The 15,596-nt window shown below is 40.6% G+C and overlaps 1 protein-coding gene across 5 annotated transcripts in view; it reads right to left on the reverse strand.

Annotated features, from left to right (window-relative positions):
• Positions 1-15,596, reverse strand: part of LOC111273656 (uncharacterized) — a 48,454-nt gene that overhangs the window by 25,531 nt on the left and 7,327 nt on the right. The window contains exons 1-3 of one of the 5 annotated variants that reach the window (XM_022855447.2): positions 10,575-12,576; positions 7,205-7,400; positions 3,967-4,265 (exon numbers count right to left, since the gene is read on the reverse strand). The exons of 1 other annotated variant lie outside the window; for it this stretch is intronic. The gene's annotated coding sequence lies outside the window, so the exon portion shown is untranslated. Of the gene's footprint in view, positions 1-3,966; positions 4,266-7,204; positions 7,401-10,574; positions 12,577-15,596 lie in introns of those variants that run through there. 3 more of the 5 variants (XM_022855449.2, XM_022855453.2, XM_022855454.2) reach the window with 3 other exon arrangements.

Consider the following 15,596-nt stretch of genomic DNA (forward strand, 5'->3'; position numbering starts at 1 on the left):
CTAATAAAAACTAACTTTTGTTGTTCTATTGGTTCGAAAACGTGGTCGGTTCATTGAGCATCAATTTTTTTTTTATTGCGGATTGTTTTATTCGTAAATAAAAGTCTATATGAATTAAATCTAAACAGATACATTAGGATAGGCACAACGCTACTTATTTAATTGAACATCATTCAGTTTTACGCAATAGCCTATGTTCCTCTAGAACACACTCCACTACGGCATGTGGCCTGCGCCGAAGGATAGTTTCGTTTACAAGTGATACCGGAAAAGATGTTTCTCTTGCGAATTTTATTTCATGTCCTATTTTCTGAACCAGAAAGTTGACGCGCTCCTCGGAACGGAATCAGCTTCAACTGTAGCTACTTCTAAAGCTCAACATTGCATTTAGTCTGTGCTTGCTTTATGATCCTATGATTTAGGTTGAGTTTCGTGATCGTATTGCTTCGTTTACTATGATGACACCGTTTAAAATTAGACACGTTAGTGGCTCACCAAATCTGGGCGTATGCGTGATCTTCGTGTCTAATGGAATTGCCACGTTCTGTTCAGGTGCTTATATTAAGATTCATCATTTGATCTTCCAGCCGTAAATGCTACACACTTCTCTAAATGGCACCCCGGTCATTTTTGGACTAAGCCATTCTCGAAGCATATACTCGTCGTGGATGTAAAACGATGAGTCTGGAACTAGATTCTGTGTTAGATTTGCGCTGGTGATTTGTCTGGACGAGTGGAACGTTTACCTTTCTAACTAGAACAAACCGTATAATGTACCTTTGTGTGTATCTTCCCGTTGCGTTTGTTTTAGACGAAAAAACGATCATCTTGAGAATTTTAGCGTCGCTATTCTGCCCTACGCCGACGTATCAATCAAGCTAGATTCGCTATATTGTAAGATTTGTAGCTATTATAGACAGGAACGTATTTGTAGCCTAATTTGTAATTCAACCAAATTATCTCAATGTTTGATCCATTCCTTAGCCTTATGTATGTAGGCAGCAGGACCCATGCATAGGCATGCATTGTATATACAAAAAAGTTTCACTTCAAATAACTCGAACAGTGTCCCTTCATTCGATAAACACCTGTCCTGACTACGTACTAGCCGAGCACACTATACTTCCTCGAAAGAGTCCTTACTCTTGTCTCTGGAACAGCCATCTTCGATCAACCTAGGCTCACGACCCAAGCAATTCCTTAAATGTGCCCTGAGCCTTTCTCTTAAACAGGCCAGGATAGAGTGACACCACCTAGATGTACAGGTGACTGTTTAAGCAATGTGAGATTGGCTAGAATTAGTCCTGTTGAAGCCGGTGGTTGATCTGTTTGATAATGCTGATATTTCAAACGGATCAATGCGAATGAAATTAAGCATTTCTGCATGGACACGCTGACAGTCCCTTATGCCTCAGAGCAAACAACGTTCGGGGTAGGTACATTCTTTGAAAGTAAGACATATATAATACCGTTAGAAGAACCTAACAAACTATATACATTTCGCTTTTTTATGAGATCGATTATTCTGCTAAAATCTAATTAATCTGTTCATGCTTTTTGCGTTCTACTGTTATATCATATAAATAGATCTCCCAACACTTAAACCCAAGTAAATTTTAAGAGCCAATGAGGGATTTATACATATTTTGGTCTAGCTACTACGGAAAAAGGACTGACTTGAGCACATTCCTTGTTCAGCTGACTACCGGCGCTCATCATAAAGTAAAAGTAATTGGCTACATGATCTACTCGGCTTTTCATGTTCATAGAATTTCTCTAAAAGCCCGAAGGTTCACTGGTATGAAGAATGCTTCAGAAGGCGCTTTAAAATTGGCACGTCATGCAAGCTTTCTGGCCGGCTACGCTGACCGTGCGAGCGATAGTAAACATCAAACATCGAAAGACGAGTTTGTTCTAGTAGTCTAAAGAATTGCTACGAAGTGCGCGGTCCTATCTGACGACGTCGCGAGAGTTTTCTCACTGACGTTCCAGGACTGCGCGGGACGTAAGGACAAGGCGCGTTCTATAAGAGCGGCAGAAGGAACAATACTCTCAAATTTATTTGCCCTGAGTGTTTAGCCGATTTATTTAAAGCTTGTCTAACATGTAGCAACGTAGATGACGCATGGTGCGGATAGCTAGTAGAGCTTACTGAGATATTTATACACTTTACTAAGGAATAACGCAACTATCAAATACGTTTTCATCTCTATTTTAGTTTGTTTCAACTAGTTTTCGGAACACCTCATCATCAGCATTCCCTACTGGCAGGCCTATTTTACCTATAATTAGCTGTCGCTCATTTTCTGAATTGATAGATTTTAATTAATACACTTGTAGAGGTGATTAGTGAAGTCAGCCGAACCGTACGTACAATATAATCATAAATAAAAATAGGTAACGCGGCTAGTTTTCGAAGTAGATAGTGCTACAATCATCATATGAAATGCTGTATATATTTGCGAATTCGGCCTCCGCGCTCTACCAAATTGTTACAAAATTACGAGATGAAGCGTTGCAGCTCCCCGAAACGAATATATTCGATACGATTGGATGCACACACAACAGTCTGTGATTACTAGCCTTATTCGTCGAATTCATGATGTATCCGTCTGCTGTCCTCAGAGACACACCCGAATAATTTCGAAAACGTTTTCTACCGTTCTTTGAATAGGCGCGTTATGAGAAAACGGCCAACTACACGTAGATATTATGCCTCTATTAAAATCTGACTGATTCAACTGGTGTTACAGATAGCGGTAAAACTAATTACGTTTGCGATTGCCTCTGACGACTGGCTGTTGACGATACTCGAATACTGTCTTAGGTCCACATCGAAGTTTTCGAAATTAATGTCCGATAACAAAAAAAAAAAGCCCATGTCGATAAAATGACAACCTCATTTAGTTTTAGATTTAACTCTGCTTTAAGCAATCTTTGTTTTAGCGGTTTGCAGCTTCTTCAGACTTTTTCGTTGCTAGTCTAACGGTCACCCAACTGAGATAACCTGATTAATTGGCAGTTTTCCTATGAAGGCAGACTGCACCAGCCACTGCAAGATTATTTACAGCGTTTACTTAATTCCAACTTATACCTAATAATGTAGTGATTATAGTTAAAGTCATGTTCAGAAGCTTTAACTTTTGAACTCTTAACAGTCACTGTCCCCGCCACGTTATTCGTTTTCACTGCGACAAAATTCAATAAACCGTCGTCAAAGCATCTTTCAATTATGATTCATTATTGACTCATCAAAAATTATGTGCTCATTAACAACGTAATCTCGGTTGGCAAACAATATGGCTGGCAGATGCAACAAATCACTGGCAATTTAATGCTCATTTATCATTGCACTTCAGGTATAGTGAGAGACGACGAAAAAATGGCGAGCGATAAAAAAGGGAAGAGTCAGTATTATCATGTCTATATTATGTGGGGCCAAACGGCAATGGCATCTACATCTATGGTTATTACTTTACTTGTACATAAAGGAAGAGGAGAGTCGAACAGGAAAAAAACGAGCTTGAGATTAAACTTTGTTAGTTAAATTAGAACGCACTGGATACATATCCTTACTCGGTGACGACATAAATATCGATGGAACTGTGATCTATAACGGGCTTACGTTGCTTCTAATCTGTTATTCACAATCAGTCTGGCCGCTATAGAGAAGAAGGGACTGAGCAAGGCCCCTTAACCTCGCTTGCCATGCTTCCATAGTAGCTACTGCTCCTCCGAACGACCAAGCAGAGTAGTAAACGATTCAGGCAGCTGCTGATCCAATAAACGTATTGCATAAATTCGATGTAAAGGCAGCAGGTTCTCCTGCAATGAATATGTGCTATCAGGGTGGAGCGTGGGTAGGTGTTCGCGCGGATACTGTTGCGGCCTTCCGAGGTCCGCGCGGTATCGCATGTCTTCGCTACGTTCACTACCCAACTATACAAGATAAATACAACAACGTACCAAACGTTGATCGGCGTTGTTTGACGGTGACGACTTTCTAGTCAGATCTATATAAAAGACGCTGTCCCTGCTGTTACTTATCCGAGTCTTCGTAGAAAAACGCCACTACCTCCTACACTACAGTGTAATCATCACTACCTCCTACGCCATTGCTGCTATTGTTGACTCCGAAGTTGGATGTCCATAAGGCCCTTTCCCGTCGAAAGCGTGTTGATGTTTGCTTTATTCGTTGCCATGACGATAAGTGAACGTCGGGAATGAACCGAAATATTACCGGCGTGTTGTCTGCGGGGAATCGTCTAGGTAATCAAGCAAATTCGGATCGGATAGAAACAATTGTTAGTTCTGCGATTTATTTAGGGAAAATAAGTAGTTGAGTGTTTGGCCGATATATCAAAAGCGATAGGTAAAAAAATTCAGCATTGGCCTGGCTAAGCTTCTGATATCTGCTTATTCTATAGCGATTTCAAGGGATGCTGATGTACAGTGGAAGGCCATTCAATGATGTCGCTGATATACAGCAACTAAACTGAATTTAGTTAAGTGATTTTCTAGTAGTTAGTCGATACGTATCTTTGGAGCTTGTGTAGAAGCCTTCGAAGCGCTGGAATATCTTTTATGTCGAAAAAACCTTGACTGCTTTATCAGCCAGTTAAATCATACTGTTGGTTAACAGAAGCCGGTCGGCTTCTAGGGATGGTCACTTCACCTCCATTTATCCGCAGAACTTCAAGTGCCACCACGGTTACGCGTGTGGAATACTTCTTCTACACTCTAGTGTAATTCTGGGTTGTTATTTAAGGTTAGATATTTGCTTGCATATGCTCTTGTATTGTATGACATTGCTCTCAGTCACCGGTGCCCATGTCGTTGCCGCTGGTTTGAGTCGCAAAGTAGGATATACCCTACGCCAACTTGACGCTAGTGGAAAAAAAGTATTCTATCGCTGTCGGTACAAAAAAACTGGTCGTGGCTTCATACTAACTTTAGGCAACAAGTAGTGTCTATTGTTTTATTCGACAAAGACATCACTCCAGCCTTATGGATCGACTTAGCGAATTAACTTCTAGGCAATAAAAATACGATAAAATGAATGACTAATATATTTAATAAGTTAATAGCGTAGATGGTAATCGCAGTCTCTTTTACCAATGACATGTCATAAAGTAGTGGCCGGCCTTACTATTCTACTTCCAACAGGTCAATTCCATTTTGTCGCCCTGACAACTTGAACTTCGTTAAAAATGAAGCTGGATCACAGGAGCAGTACAATGCAGAACGATGGTTCCATCTTCTCGCGCTCTTTCTGTTTATATACTGAATGAGGAGTGTGGACAGAAATCTAATAGCTTGAAGTTAAATTACAAAATGCAGGTTCAAACAAAAAACTTTACAGTTAAAACAGCTTCGGGAGATAAGAACATGGAGAGTCTTTCATATGGCACATGCTATGTCCGCAGATAACGACAGTTCGAATCGTTAACGAAGATGACCTCTACTTGTAAAAGATCCCTTCAAATCGTTGTTAACATGGCTCGCCTATGCTTATCTCCGTTTGGCCGGACGCAGTTCATATCATAACGTGAAAGAACTAGAACACCAACATACAAAAACGACAAATAATAAATGGTAGTTAATTGAAAAGTACCATTTTGGTTGGACACGGGTAACAGGCCATGACATTTGGGTCGATCCTACTTCGTCACGATCACTTCAAACTTTGTTGATTCTTTTGCTCTGATCTAGGAACGAGTTACCGAACGAGAAGTATGTAACCATGAAAGTCTTTCAATTTTCTCCGTGTACCGATTGTCACAGATGCAAGAAAAATCGTACGCTTAGAAAGCAAGAGGGTCTCGCGTTCGACGAGTGTATGCTACTGCGTACTCCGTAATGGCTAACAAGCTTCGGTACTAATGCAATAGAACGATATGTGACGTGAATTCGGTAAAATGAACAAATACATCACGAAGCCATATCGCTAGATTAGCGATCACAATCATCATCTACACGACTAAGAAGTATCCGTATTGTGGCGCCATTGTTGTTAACTTGTAAGTACGTACTCGAATAATCGTTATCTCTGCATACATTCTGTTTGTACTTGAATAACATTTAGCTATGATCTGTGACCGGTGATATTCATCGACCTATGATTTGTCTATTTAGCAGTTTTTTCTCCAAAACTTGAGTCCTTTATTTTGAAATACAATAATCGTAAATGGGATCTGTCTTTCGCCAGTAATTCGCGGCAGTAGCTTATATCGTCAAACTTTACGAAGTTCGTGGAAAGAAAAAAAACTTTATTGCTAATCTCAGCTAAGCCATTGAAAAGTGGCGGTAGTACGATTCCATGCGACATTATTTTAGGGAGCATTTGCTAAGCTTGCTTCGGACTCCTAAGCATTTGGCTTACCGTCCTGCTCCATTCTCAGCACAAGTCGCTTTAAGGGATCGATTTACTACTCAAACTGGCTTATACCTTATACACATATCCAGGCGAAGTAGAAGCATTCTATTTTATTCTATGCTGAATATATACATTGGCACAGTAAAGGATAGTTCAATTCTTATTAAAATAATGAGACGGGCACGGTTATAAGAAGAGCGAGAGATGACGAGATGGGACCAAACAAACTGCTATGAGAGCTCTTCGTTAAAAAGCCCATATTACTATAACAGCCAATAACCTCATAACGCTTATTCTTAGCTCGCACAAATCGTTATTTTTAATGTTTCTTCATTCTTACATATTAGATAGTTTATTGGATAAATAAATCTTCAAAATCACCTCTTCGACCTATCATCAAGGACCTGTCTCCGCTGAAACCAACACGTATTTACAGTGAGCGAAGTGCTACTGTTTGTGAATCAAGAAACAAACGTATAGAAACAGGTGTGGCTGTATATAAACATGTTAGTACTAGTACTCGTATCTCCTGAAACACCTATTAGGTTGAAAAAAGAGTTCTCGCTGGAGCTAACAGATGGCGCTATTGTCAGATCGGCTAACCATACCTAGCTAAAATTACCCATGACAATTGCGTCAACTGTTCAGCATATGGTCAGTTGTTTTTTCATTGAACTGTTACCGTTAGAAGTGGTAATTCGATGTATGATTCACTCGCCGAGCTCTAAAAGATGCATATTCAACATATACTATTTCCGGTTTGGAAAAATTTCCACTAAAGTAAAAAATTGTTTATAAAGTTGAAAGTAAGAGCGTAGTAAGCGTTACCAGTCGCGAGTTCTAGTTTAGTCACTCTAAAATCTGCGATGTCAACTTGAACGGCAAACCACGTTTAGGACGGCCACAAAAAACGGACGACGGCAAGCTGTAGCCACTCCGTAAGCAGACTGTAGCGCCCGTCGCCCCGGGGGCCTTCTACACAGTGAATAGTGGCCAGATGATTGTGTTCAATCTTTTGCATGCACTAAAAAAAAGAAAAAAAAAAAGAGAAAAACAGAAAAGGGTCTAAAAAGAAATCGCTCATCGTTTGATCGTTTCTATGATAAAGAGGAAAGCCATTTTTATACAACATTGCTACCGACGATAAAAGATGAATCTTTTACAATACCTCTAAGCAGAAATCAGAATAGTAAGGTTTTGCAAAGTCCTCCTGTTTGTCCCCACAAGAAATATTCATGATCAGAAGCTGCGTTTCTGTACTTGGTAGCATAAAAAAAGAGTGCTATACCTTTTCTTGTGCAGAATACATCAGCTGCCGGAATGATGGGCGAAGGTTTTGGAAAGCGAAGGGCACTACTTTGACTAAGGTGTGTTCACTTATTCAAAATACATGAAGGTTATCAAAACAAAAAACAACGGGAACTTTTTCCAACCTAATAGTGGTTACCCAACTCACCGTTTAGGCAGTTGGTCTGAATGCTTTTTGTTTCAGCTGATCTGATTGCAGCTGAGGATCGTAAACTACCTGAAACGCTTGGCCACATTTAGCAGAGTACATCAAATGTGGACGGTGTCATGCCCGATCGCGTGACGCAGCACGTTCCCTCGTGACGCCGCCACCGCCACCGCCGCCGTTGGCGTGATGAAACGAAACTCAATTACTCCGATGGTCACCACTTCTGTTACCCCATTAGTAGGCGATGAATTTTCTGTACGTAAGGGATATAGGTAGATATAATCTTAAAGAACGATATTTTGGAGGCAATATGGTTCTTGCCCTTCTTTCAGTAGCTACCGGAACGATAGGTTGTCGTGTGTAGAACAACTAAATCTGAGTGGAGGCGTCGTTGAATTGACACGTCATTCTCGAAGACGTGCAATCATGCTCGGCGATGGTGTCCTAATGCGCCCGCGGACAATATGTTCCATTCTTTCAGTCGACAATCAATCGGACAAGGGATGAATTCGTTGAATACACGCTTTATTAAAACTACTGAGCCAAGCATAATATATATACGCTATAGTTTTCATAGGATATAAACCTAAGTGCCTTTATTTAATTTGGTAGCTGGTACAGGTTCCTACCAGAGTTAGCCTCTTAATGACTGAACACAACATAAAAAAACACTACAGATCTGCAACAATCATTTACTCGCCCACATTTTCAGAGCTGTAACGTGTTACGAAGTGCATAGTATTAAGTTGTCAAGTCACGAACGAACGAAACAGCCGGGCTACAGAGTAAACTAGTCAACTATTAAAAACAGAGTTGACGATCTCACGCACTTTGTTTCCATTCCTAAACTTCTGTTTGTTGTTGTTGTTGTTATTATTGTCTGTGCCCTTCGATACGATTGATCGTGACCGATTTCTGCCTTATTTCCGTTTCGAACGTTTGGCGTCTTAGTCGGTCTTGTCGTACTGAAGCACAGCTATCCACCCGAAGCCACTCTCCGTAGACGATGGTTACTTAGAGTCGTGCTATTTAGTCGTCGCCTCGTTCGTACTCGTTTATTGCTTTGGTTACGACTGCGCATGTGGATAGAACTATCCTGAGGATTCTATTTTTTCACCCTATTTTTTCGGCCCGTGCCTTGTCTACAGCTTTGCCGATCTCACTTCGATTAAGAAAGTTAGACATGTCGTACTATGGACATTAAAGCAGGTTCGCATTCTGCAACTGTTACTATTGCCGCTACTTTTTAGCGAGGTGAAGTTTGGTCCGAAACATACGGAACATACGGCACTCACCTGCTTAACGCTCAGTAAAGCCGCTACAGACACGGATCAATACGCGGTAGAGTTAAGTGATTCATGAGAATGCTTAAAACATAGAGTTTTTGCAAATATCGAACTTGCTAAGACAAACAGGTGTAGCGATGAAAGACACCTTCCGAGGTTCGAAATTCTCTTATTGCTGTTCTACAGTCTGTGGATTTCAGAAGGAAAAAAAATAAGATTGCTCTTGGAAAACGCAGTTATTTGTAATAAGTAATCTCTGCTTAGATATGTATTTGTTGAGCGATTAAACTGCTTGTTAAGGGTAGACATATATGATCGTGGTTGCGCCAGACGTGGTTCATTCATATTTCTAAATATTGGTACCCATTTCGTTGACAATCAAACCCTACATGGATATGTATTCATTGACACCTACAATTATATAACTGGCTTTTTGTCATAAAACACAACAACTAGCATGACACACATCTCTCGATGGCAACCCACCTTTGATACAAAGATGTTTGTTAAATTAAACTTAGCTTTAAATAGTTTCCGACCGCGACAGTCAGCTTGAGAGAGGTCGAAAAAGAACGCACTCGATGGCACAGAAACGGGTAGAGAAAAGAGCTGGTAGTTCCGATAGAAGTAAGCTTCTTTGGGTTTATTACCATCACGGCTGTACAAATCGGCGGGCCACAAAACGTAGCGTAAACAGAACGCTTTGAGATGCAAGTGGCGACAATGCGCCTGCGTGATAGAGGGATACGCAACCGAATTTCGAAGGTTAAACAAATTTGAATTGGTAAACGAGGCTATGCAGGAATCAGCCAATGGCTAAAGAGCAAATGGGACACTAACGAAGGAGCCTGCAATTTGCACGAGTTCATTTCAGCACTTGATGTTTGAATCTGGGTCAACGCACAGATATATACTTTTATCAGGACCAGTTAAAAGCAGCACATGGCACCGTGGCCAAGTAACAACCCTGGGTCGAACCCTTCTCAGCTACAGAAGTTCGCTCGACAGCTTGCAATCGACGACTGGACGCACATAGCGAAAGTGGTAAGCTATGAACTTAGAAGGCAACAGTTTAATACTTTAATTAAACCGTAGCAAATTGTACTCATAAAAAGAGTAGCTAGTAACCAAAGAGTTTTACTTCTACAACGGATGGAAGTCCTACAATGTACACAAGAAAATATGCACGAAACTGTATTTTAAAATGGGTTCGTACTTTCGTACATATTGCTTTCTACTAATTATTATTTATCATACGAAACCTATAACACTTGACTGACATGAAATGATCTGTACTTTTAAAAGCTTTGCCTCAAGTGGGAATCAACTGCTGCAGAGATATGCAATAGCAACCTCCGAGTAAGCTAGGGAAAGTAAGGCTGCAACTGTGGCTAACACGGGAGGCCCATCATCATTATGCACCTTCGAACCATCGTTGAAGACCGACATCGCTTACCTCTGCTTGATCCCTTGATTTATTCGCTGTTTCACCAAGTGACCCTTTTTGAGGTAAACTTTTTCTGGGGCATGCCGACCTGCGTTCCATCTCTAAAACGGGGCTGTTTCCTTCGTCCGCCCGTTCTCTATTCTACTGTCGTAGACGCCATTCCCTACAATAGCGCCACCTACCGAACAGCAGTTAGCACAGTGGAAACGTGTTTTTTGTGACATAGCCCCCGTCAGACATCCTGCGCCGGAGTCGTCGTCAGTCGCTACCACATCGCTGTCTCGTTATGTCTTCGATCGGCGCCTCAATGCTGAGATAGCTACTACGACCGTAGGTTCGGCCAGCGTCCCTGGTCGAGCTGGGCGCTTCTACGTGAAGCACTTCAGGGCATAGAGGCATGCTGATTCGGAGACTCGGCCGTGTCGGTGCGTTATTCTCCGACCCATTGTTCTCTACAGTCGCCTCTGCGTTTGTTTGCTACTTCCGATTTCTGGCTGGCGGACGAGAGGAAATAGAGAGAAGGGGGCCCTTTCGATGTCTGCGCTGATGTTCTAGATGACATTGCTTTTTACAGACAGGCTACGCGAGCGCAGTGTTCGCTGCTGGGCTGTTTGGAAACCCAAATCGACGAACGTATCTATCGAAGGACTGGCCACAGCAATGGCCAACAATAGCAACGGCAACGCTAACAACAACAGCCACGAGCAGCTGGAAAAAGGCGCCTGAAGAACCTGGTGTCGCTCTACTGGAGCAGGGACAAAGAGCTGCGTAACAAATGAAACCGTTTCGAATGGGAGCCATTTCCAGCTATGAAACATAAAACAGCGAAAAGCAAAAAGACAACGAAAATTAAGGAACAGCGGAGATCTGTTCGTACTTTACGGGCGGAGCTGCTGATACAAGTCAAGTGGTTCGGCAGCAGTAGTAACAATTATAGCTATCTCCGGATCAGACCTGCCAATAAATAGGAAACGAATGGACCTTTTAATAATTATATATGTTGTTCGGTGTTCTTCAATAGAACACTATTGATCTAAATCTATACAGTTGTACAATGTCAGGCTTTGCTGGTTACTCGAAGGACGGACTTTCTGTTATATTATCATATTCAACCTGGTTTTTATAATTATTAATATTATTATAATAATATAATTATTAGTAATGAAAGGTTGAGTATTCATCTCCGATTAGAACTCGAGCTCATCCTTGTTTAAGACTACTATGCATACGCTGCTATACAAAACGCATTATCGCAGCACAGCGTTGACGCTTTAAATAATTAGGTAAGCCTTGATGGCCTCGTTAATTGTGGCATCGCACGGTTGATCTCCATTAACGTCTTATTTTGTCTTTCGTAGCCCATCGGAGACTAGTAATCGACGCTATCGTAAGTCCCTTTTTATTACAGGCCTATTAAAAAAAAAATCGATTACAGCGTTTAGTGGCAGTTCTAATGGCGTACGGATAAGCGGAGCGGTCCCATTCTAAGAGTAGACTGGATTCTTCATTTTGAAATTTGGCTCCTAATATATTTTAGCACGTTGACATAGCAGAAATCCAGGTTCTTTAGACGAAGGTTACAGGGAACGGATTATGGTGCGCGGAGAGTGGTACTCAGATATTTAGGTTCTACGATGTGTATGCATATGTCCGTGGACTGAGAGCCTTGCGCCTCTTCTAAGTCTGCTCGAATCGGCGATGGATAAAGATTGGTAGCCACAAATTTTGATGTTGTACATTATAAAAGAAATCATCGAAAGCATCGTGGAATAGTTGTCGTGTAATATCCATGCCATTGATCGAGACAATATCTGTACTAACGAGAATCGGTAGAGACAACTTCTAAACCATTGAAGTAGATATTGATCAGCTGAAAGGGTGAAAGCGTAATACCCACTGAGCTGACGTACCACTGTTTCTGTAGTGTCTGTATTTTAGAAAAGAAAGTGCGAGATACCTAAATCTTGATATACGGCTCTTTGCAGCACTTGCTTGTTCGAATAAAGGTGCCCGTATATAGCTGAATACCATTATTCAATAAGTACTATTTATCAATACCAAGGGTGATAGATAATAATGTCCAATAGACTCTGTCTTTAGTAGATCATGAATTATGCAGAGCTAGGCGATAAAACAGAAAAAGTCAATGAGAGATTTTGAGGTCTATTTCTACGTTTACTTTCACAGATTTTCGAAACACGAGACAAAAAATTAAGAGCAAAGACTGTTGGTTAGGTAGAAAAATGCTCTTTTTAAGAAAGTGGTAGAAGATGTGCCTTAATAGGTGAACATGGCCTGAAATGGTTTTTCCGCGTAGATGTGTCGGTCATACCCAAATCGTAGACACATTTAAGATCGATTTTTTGCCTTTTTTTAAACCCGTCTGTTCTGGTGCTATTCATTTTCGTGAAAGTGTAATGGGGGCTTATTCGAATGTTTAACGTTTTCCGACGAAACTTCTCCTCAGCTGCAATGGTATGTTTCGTAACCGAATTGATGCAATTAAATAATCACATAATAGATTGAAAGGTGAACTTACATATTGAGAAAGTTATCGTACGCCAATACATAACATAAAACTTATGGTTTAATTTTCCTGCATATTCATTTAATTATTTCCGGAATTTTATTTAAATGTTTGCTCCTGAGTATACAAGAGCTTTCACATATCATTTTTAGCAGTCTTTCTACAAAGTTATTTCATGATTTTGATCGTACAAGCGGACTGTTCTTACACGTTCATGTTAAAGCCCACATCCAAGTCAAATGGGTACCCAGACCTTTCCAGGACATGCAGATCTCATTCCTACTTGAATTAATGAATAAAGTTCGCATACAATGCTGGGATGTGATTGAAATAATAATGAACTATTTAATAGACATACAAATGACCGTTTAGAGAACATCGTACCATATTTCCGCTCTGAACATTCGTTAAGGATCGTGCTGGGTTATTACACTTTGCCTAATCTCATTTGATACGTACCGCAGATTTTCCAAAATAGTAAAAAATGGAGGTCAGTCCTTTTGTTACTATATTAGGTCCAATCCGTAAATCAGCGTTAATTAGACTCTATTGAATAATCTCAAACTCTATACCCGCAGGTACATCCCATTGACCATTTTGCCAGCAGGATCAGCGACCACCACCTGTTTGGCAGTTGTTACGTAATAGATAAAATTGGCAAGTTCATTTGCTAAGAAAAAATTATATAGATGGACTAAAAAGGCCAGAGGATAACATGTATGAATCTCGCGGAAAAAGAGATTTCATTCCGATAATTATTTCCGCCATTAGAAGGCGGTGTCTGTGAGCATTCGACCAAGCAGACATATATGCGTCTATCGTAGTTTAGATCAACTTAGCGGCAATATCGATCTGTGCATCGGAAGATCTAACCGGAAAGGAAGGGTCATACGCCATAGAACAGTTTTGCCCAAAGATTACAATGGGAAAGGTACCCGCAGTTTTGGCTATGGGTCCAGAATCGTTAACGGAACAAATCTTTCCCCCTAATCGTTTGCCGTCTTCGTTCCTTCTCTCTCTTTCGTATCCGATTTGCGCCTGTTGAAATTATCGTCTATGCTCGGAATAGCGTCCAGACAAGTGCTGTGTTGCGTGCACGTGACCGCTTCAATGTGGCCTCGAAGCTTTTAAATATGTATAGGAGCTGGCTACGGGAAAGGGTCCTTAAAAAATAATAACAAAATTTCTTGAAGGATAAGCTATAGCCACTGTGCTAAGCTGTGCTAAATTTAGGTGCATTCGGTGACTAAACCGAAAGATAATATATAGTAAACTGGAAGTAACAGATTCAGATCCCTAAACGATAGAAAAATTATTCTGGTAACCAATCGGGACAATGCGTTGTTCATTTCAGTTTTTTTTTCCACCAAACTATATATAGACCACAAAAATTCACATGGATTTTTAGCAAATCAGAGATGCCAATACACTTAACACAATAAATACTTGTCTTAACCGGAAGGAACACAGTGATACTACAATACAGTAGATACTGGAAACCACTGCCTTGTCTTTTATGGAACTTACCACTCGCGAATAAATTATGCAAGTACCTCGATAAGCGACAAGATAGTGACGATATAAATTCTTGTTACGATCGTCGAAGTCAATAAAGTTAGCATTTGATCAAAAAATAATTACCTCTTTAAAAACTTCTTGTACCGACGTCGCCATGACCTCCATGCAGTACATCAATTATTTAGCCTTTGTGTTCAATATTAACGATATCGCAAGCGGAACTGCCCATTGAGGGAGGAGTTCAGCACTGTGATCGTTCTTTCATAGAAACATTGTAACAGTATTAATATAGCATTCTGGACCTGACTATGGGAGTAATCAATTCTTATTAGTTTACATAGCGCTTTGTCGTTTCTTTATTTAACGAATGTAATATATATGGTTAGTCTGAGGCTTGAGCCAGCAACCCTTGGCTTTCCTAACCCAGGAGTCTAGCCGCTCCACGTCGACCTACTAATATATGAAGCAGTACAAACGGATTCTTTTGACTCGGATATACTTTTGGGAGGTATACAACGAAAGGCCTTCTTCGTCTGAAACTCTGTCTCAGACGTAGGATCGCTCGTAATAAATAATAATAATAATAATAGCATTTGTTGACGACGCTCGTGCAGTAAACGATGATATAGATAAGCATATTGATGATGAGTAACATATAGTGGGTAATTAGCTATGTGAGTAAACCCAGCAGTACAACGATTCTTTCGGGTCATACTTATCCTAGGGTAAAAGAGCCTGACTTCGGACCTTAGAGTTTTGTTCTCACATGCAACCCTTGTCCCATTACTCGTCAGTATTTAGTTGTTTAAATGCACTTTTTCATTGAAAATCATACAAAGTAAAATCCTCATCACCAGAGCCTGGCGAATTAGCTATATATGAAATTAGGTGCATTTTCTAAATTTGGCAAACGTATCCTCCAGAGATTCGAGCATCGTAAAGAACCGCTGGTGGCGCGGCAGATGACCCACTAAGGCACAAACTTC

Source organism: Varroa jacobsoni, unplaced genomic scaffold (genome assembly GCF_002532875.2).
Source record: "Varroa jacobsoni isolate VJ856 unplaced genomic scaffold, vjacob_1.0 scaffold_209, whole genome shotgun sequence".
Classification (NCBI taxonomy): domain Eukaryota; kingdom Metazoa; phylum Arthropoda; class Arachnida; order Mesostigmata; family Varroidae; genus Varroa; species Varroa jacobsoni.